The sequence below is a fragment of the Macaca mulatta genome, chromosome 1 (genome assembly GCF_049350105.2).
Source record: "Macaca mulatta isolate MMU2019108-1 chromosome 1, T2T-MMU8v2.0, whole genome shotgun sequence".
NCBI classification, from domain to species: domain Eukaryota; kingdom Metazoa; phylum Chordata; class Mammalia; order Primates; family Cercopithecidae; genus Macaca; species Macaca mulatta.
Window position 1 is genome coordinate 20,553,319 of NC_133406.1, and position 6,000 is coordinate 20,559,318.

The window sequence follows — 6,000 nt, forward strand, 5'->3', positions numbered from 1 at the left end:
CCCGGCGCCTTCCCGCTCCCGGAACGCACAGGCGATTCAATCCATTCACCGGGCGGGCGCCGCCGCAACCTTCCAAACCGGGGGAAGGGGCGGGCAGGGCCAGCGGGTGCCACAGACGCCAGCCGAGACCTCCGCTCCAGAACGCAGGGGCTGCTTTATCCGGGGGAAGGACATTGCTTCGCCAGCAACCAGGAAAACAGTCCCTGTGCACCCGGATTCCCATTGCCACCAACTTCGTGTAAACTCCAGTCCCGAGGACACGCCAGAGACCCAGGCCTCGGGCCCCGTGGGCACGCCCGGTGCCACGGCTCCCGCCAAAAGGGCGGGCGCACTCTGCAAATCAAGGGGCCCACCGCACCGCACCAAGAGCACAGGGAGGTGCCAACACAGGAAGGAGCCTACGAAACCCACCCCCAAAGCAAGCAATTAATCCAAGACAAAACCCGTCTCAGCGCTCCGTTGCTCCTCTCGCATGGACGGCCTGGCCACCCTGTTCTGGCCCAGCCCAAGCCCCCTCCACCCTATCCCGGCCTGCTCAAAAGGGCCCTGCCTACGGGAGCAGGGCGCTCCCTCTCCAAGGCTCTATCGCTCTCGCTCTCTAGCTCCCTGCCCCTCTCTCTTCTGGGTTTGCCCCTGCACCTCGCGCTATTTCTGTCGCCTTTCCTCTGTCTCTCCCTCTCTGTCTGTCTTTCTCGCTCTCTCTGTCCCTCTCTCTATCTCTGCCTCTCTGTCTCTTTCCCTCTCCACCTCCCCTGTCTCTCTCGATCGCTGTCTCTCTCCCTCCCTCGGTTTCAATCTCTCCATCTATCTCTTCCTTGCTCTCCTTCAAGCCGTTTCTGTGTGCACGTGTGTGTGTGTGTGTGTGTCTGTGTGTGAGCGCGCGCGCGTGTGTGGGTTCCCGCGCGCGAGCGCCCGGGTGTGTCTGTGTGTGGGGCTGTGGATTTGCTGCTGGTGGTGGTGGGGTGTTTCTGGGTTTCTCTCAGCCCCTCTCGCCGGGGATCAGGCTGCCGGCTCTAGTGCCAGCCCGGGGCAAAGCAGGGCCATCCCCCAACACCCCAGCCCCCACGCCCTCTTGCCCACCGGCCGGGTCTTGGTCGGGACAAGCGACCGTGGTGGGGGCGTTGTGAGAAAAAGGCCAGGCGCGGCTGGGCCGGCTGTTCGCCCTTGGCCAGCCCTGACGCCTCTGGGGGGGTGGGCCAAGAGGGGGCCTCGCAGGAGCTCCCCAGCGGCCAGGGATCCAAAAGAATACCTCCACGACAGGGCGGAGGACCCGCCGGGGTCCCAGGATCGTGGGCCCTGGGCCCAGACGCCTCGGAGCACTCCCTGTTCCGAGCGGGCCCGACGTGGTGGAAGCTCGGGAGCTCGGCAGCCGGGGGAAGGCCGCGGGCGAGCGGCTCGGGGGTCCCGATCCGAGCCCGGCGACCCCGGGCTGGCGGTGCGGGCTGGAAGCCGGCGGGCATGGCTGGGCCGGGCTCTTGGGGCAGCCAGGCGCCTCTGCCGGCGTCTACGGCCATACCACCCTGAACGCGCCCGATCTCGTCTGATCTCGGAAGCTAAGCAGGGTCGGGCCTGGTTAGTACTTGGATGGGAGACCGCCTGGGAATACCGGGTGCTGTAGGCTTTTTGGCTTGCTTTCTTCTCTTTCTTTCTTTCTTTTCTACCTTCCTTTCTTCCCTTCTCTCACTCACTCTTCTTTCCTTCTTTCTTTCCTTCTTTCTCTCTTTCTTTCCTTTCTTTCTTTCCTTCTTTCTTTCTATCTCTCCCTCTTTCTATCTCGCTCTTTCTCTCTCTTTTGCTTTCCTTCTTACTTTCATTCTTTTCTGTTTCTTCCCTTGCTATCTTTCCTTTCTTTCTTTGTCTCTCTCTCTTTCTCTTTCTTCCTTCCTTCCTTCCTTTCTTCCTTCCTCTCTATCTCTCTATCACTCTTTCTTTCTTTCCTTCCTTCTTTCTTTCTCTCTTTGTTTTCTTTCTTTCTTTCCTTCTTTCTCTCTCTCTCTCTCGCTCTTTCTCTCTTTCTTTCCTTCTTTTCTTTTTCTTCCCTTGCTATCTTTGTTTTCTTTCTTTCTCTTTTCTTTTCTTTCCTTCTTTCTTTCTTTCTCCTATCTCTCTGTCTCTTTCTTTCTCTTTCTTTATTTCATTCTTTCCTTTTCTCTTGCTTTTCTTTCTTTCTCACTTTCTTCCTTTCTCTTTCTTTCTTTCTTTCTTTCTTTGTTTCATGCTTTCTTCGGTCTTTGCCTCTTTCTTCCTTTCTTTCTTTCCTTCTTACTTTCATTCTTTTCTTTTTCTTCCCTTACTATCTTTTCCTTCTTTCTTTCTCTCTCTTTCTTTCTCTCTCTCTCTCTTTCTCTCTCACTCTTTCTCTCTTTCTTTCTTTCTCTCTTTCTTTCTCTCTTTCTTTCTTTCTTTCTTTCTTTCTTTCTTTCTTTCTTTCTTTCTTTCTTTCTTTCTTTCTTTCTTTCTTTCTTTCTTTCTTTCTTTCTTTCCTACTTGGTTTCTTTCTTTCTTTCCTTTTTCTTCCAGACGGAGTCTCACTCTGTCACCCAACCTGGAGTGCAGTGGCAAGATCTGGGCCCACTGCAAGCTCCGCCTCCCGGGTTCACGCCATTCTCCTGCCTCAGCCTCCTGAGTAGCTGGGATTACAGGCATGCACCACCACACCTGGCTAATTTTGTATTTTTAGTAGAGACGGGGCTTCTCCATGTTGGTTAGCTTGGTCTTGGTCTGGAACTCCCAACTTCAGGCGATCCACCCACTTTCCCAAAGTGCTAGGATACCCAAAGTGCTAGGATTACAGGCGTGAGTCACCAGCGCCCGGTCAGACTAGGGGTATAGTTTTAGGCTTCTGCTTGGCTTTCCTTTTCTGTGATGAATTTCACCTCACAGTCTTAGGATATGGTGAGGAGTTTTAGGCATCGATCTTCATATGGGATATTATTCTACAGTTTTCTCTTGTAAAATCTTTGTCTTGCTTTGGTATCAGGGCAATTGTAGCCTCATAGAATGAGTTAGGGAATACTCCCTCCTCTTCAAGGTTTTGGCAGGATTAACAAGGATTACTATTCGTTCTCTAAATATTTGATAGAGAAGTCAAGTCCAAGGCTTTTTTTTTTTTTTTTTTTTTTTGGCAGGAGATATTGGGTTACTGATTCAGTCTCCTTACTAGTTACTAGTCTATTCAGATTTTCACTTTCTTTGTGATTTAGTCTTGGTAGGGTTCATGTTCCTAGGAATTTATCCATTTCATCCAAGTTATCCAATATGTTGGTGTACAATTGTTCTTAGCACTCTCTTACAATCCTATTCATTTATTTCTTTGAGACAGGATCTCATCTGTCACCTAGGCTAGAGTGCAGTGGTGTGATCTAGGCTCATTACAACCTCCACCTCCCAGGTTCAAGCGATCCTCCTACCTCAGCCTCCTCAGTAGCTGGGACAACAGGCTTTTGCCATCAAGATGGGCTGAATTTTCTTCTTTCTTTCTTTCTTTCTTTCTTTAATTTATTTTTTTCTTTCCTTTTTATCTTTTTTTTTTTTTTTTTTGTAAAGACCGGGTTTGACCATATCTCCCAGGCTGGTCTTGAACTCCTGAGCTAAAGTGATTCACCTGCCTGAACCTCCCGAGTAGCTGGGATTACAGGGGCCTACCACCACACCCGGCTAATTTTTTTTGTATTTTTAGTAGAGATGGTTTCACCATGTTGGCCAGGTTAGTCTTGAACTCCTAACCTCAAGTGATCTGCATGCCTCGGCCTCCCAAAGTGCTGGGATTATAGGTGTGAGCCACTTCACCCTGCCAATCGTTTTCATTTTGACTGGATCCAATAGTAATGTCCCCACTTCCATTTCTGATTTTCGTAATTTGAGTATTCTCTCTTTTTTTCTTAGTCACTCCATAAAGTTTGTCAATTTGATCTTTTAGAAAACCAACTTTCAGTTTTGTTGATTTTCTCCATTTTTGTATTTTCTGTTTTATTTATTTCTGAATTAATCTTTCTTTCTTTCCTTCCTAGGGTTTAATTTGTTCTTTTCTAGTGCCTAAATTGTAAATTTAGATTGCTAATTTGAGGTCCTTTGGGTGTTTTTTGTTTTGTTTTCTTTTGAGAGGGAGTCTCGCTCTTGTTGCCCAGGCTGGAGTGCAATGGTGCGATCTCGGCTCACTGCAACCTCTGCCTCCCAGGTTTAAGCAATTCTCTTGCTTCAGCCTCCCAAGTCGCTGGGATTACAGGCGCCTGCCACCACAACCGGCTAATTTTGTATTTTCAGCAGAGACAGGGTTTCTCCCTGTTGTTCAGGCTAGTCTCGAACTCCTGACCTCAGGTGATTGGCTCACCTCAGCCTCCCAAAGTGCTGGGATTACAGGCATTAACCGCGACGCCTGGCTTTCTTTAGGTTTTTTTCATGTAAGCATTTCACACTATAAATTTCCCTGTTAGCACTGCTTTCACTGCATCCCAAAGTTTGGCTATGCTGTGTTTTCATTTTCATTCATTTCTGAGTACAGCTGAGCCTTGAACAACATGGGTTTGAACTGCAAGGGTGCACTTATACAGGAATTGTTTTCAATAAGTACAGTAGGTCCTCTGATTTCATTAATTCTGCATCTGTAACCAAAGGCAGATTGAAAATACAGTCTTCACAGAGCGCAAACCCTGAGGATACAGCGGCCTAACTTTTTTAATGCCCAGGTTTTACAGGGCCAACTGCAAGACTTGACTCTGTGTGGATTTTGGCCTACTTACGGGGTCCTGGAACCAATCCCCTGTGGATACTGACACCCAACTGTATTTTCTGATTTCTCTTGTGGTTTCTTCTTTAACCCATTGGTTGTTTAAGCAAATATCTGAATCTCTTCAAATACCTGAGACTGGATAATTTATTAAAAAGAGACATTTATTTCTCTCAGTTCTCAAGGCTGGGGTGTCCAAGGTCAAGTCATCAGCCCATTCAGTGTCTAAGGAGGGCCCAGTCTCTCCTTCCAAGATGACACAACGTTGCTTCATCTTTCAGAGGGGAAGAACATTGTGTCCCCACACGGAGGAGACGGAGGGAATGAACCCACTCAAGTCCTTTTCTAAGGGCTCTAATTTCATCCATAAGGACTTCTACCCTCATGAGATAATCGCCTCCTAAAGAATCCACCTTTTTACCCTTTTTTTTTTTTTCTTTTTCTTTTTTTTGTTTGAGACAGGGTCTCATTCTATTGCCCCTACGGCAGTGCAGTAGCCTGTAGCCTGATCATGGCTCACTGCAGCCTTGACCTCCCAGGCTCAACCAGTCCTCCTGCTTCAGCCTCCTGAGTAGCTGGGACTACAGGCCTGCACCACCACGCCCACCGAATTTGGTGTTTTTTCTAGAGACAAGTTTTGCCATTTTGCCCTGGCTGGTCTTGAACTCCTGGGCTCGAACAATCTGACTGCCTTTCCCTTCCAAAGTGCTGGGATGACAGCGTTAGCCACCACCCCAGGCCAGTGCCCACCTCTTAATACTATCATATTGGCAAATAAATTTCAGCATATAAATTTTGGGGGACATTCAGACCATAGCAGTGTGTTCTGTACTTTCCAAAAAGAAAACAGGTCAGTTTATCAGTTTTCCTTGTGTTATTGATTTTTAACTCGATTTTGTTGTGGTCAGAGAAGACATTTGATAATACGCTGTTCGCCCTTCGCCAGCCTCGACGACTCTGGGTGAGGGGGCAAGAGGGGCCCTCGCAGGATTCCTGAGCGGCCAGGGATCCCAAAGAATACCTGCGCGACAGGGCGGAGGACCCGACGGGGTCCCAGGATCGTGGGCTGTGGGCCCTGACGCCTCGGAGCACTCCCTGTTCCGAGCGGGCCCGACGTGGTGGAAGCTCGGGAGCTCGGCAGCCGGGAGAGGCAGCAGGCGAAGAGGCTCCGGGATCCCGATCCGAGCACGACGACCCCGGGCTGGCGGTGCGGGCTGGAAGCCGGCGGGCATGGCTGGGCCGGGCTCTTGGGGCAGCCAGGCGCCTCTGCCGGC

At 49.8% G+C, this 6,000-nt stretch overlaps 1 non-coding gene across 1 annotated transcript; it reads left to right on the forward strand.

The window, feature by feature from the left end:
- Positions 1-1,502: 1,502 nt before the first annotated feature.
- Positions 1,503-1,621, forward strand: LOC144338921 (5S ribosomal RNA). Its single transcript, XR_013413313.1, has one exon. It is a non-coding gene; the product is annotated as a 5S ribosomal RNA (ribosomal RNA).
- The last annotated feature ends 4,379 nt before the right edge of the window (positions 1,622-6,000 follow it).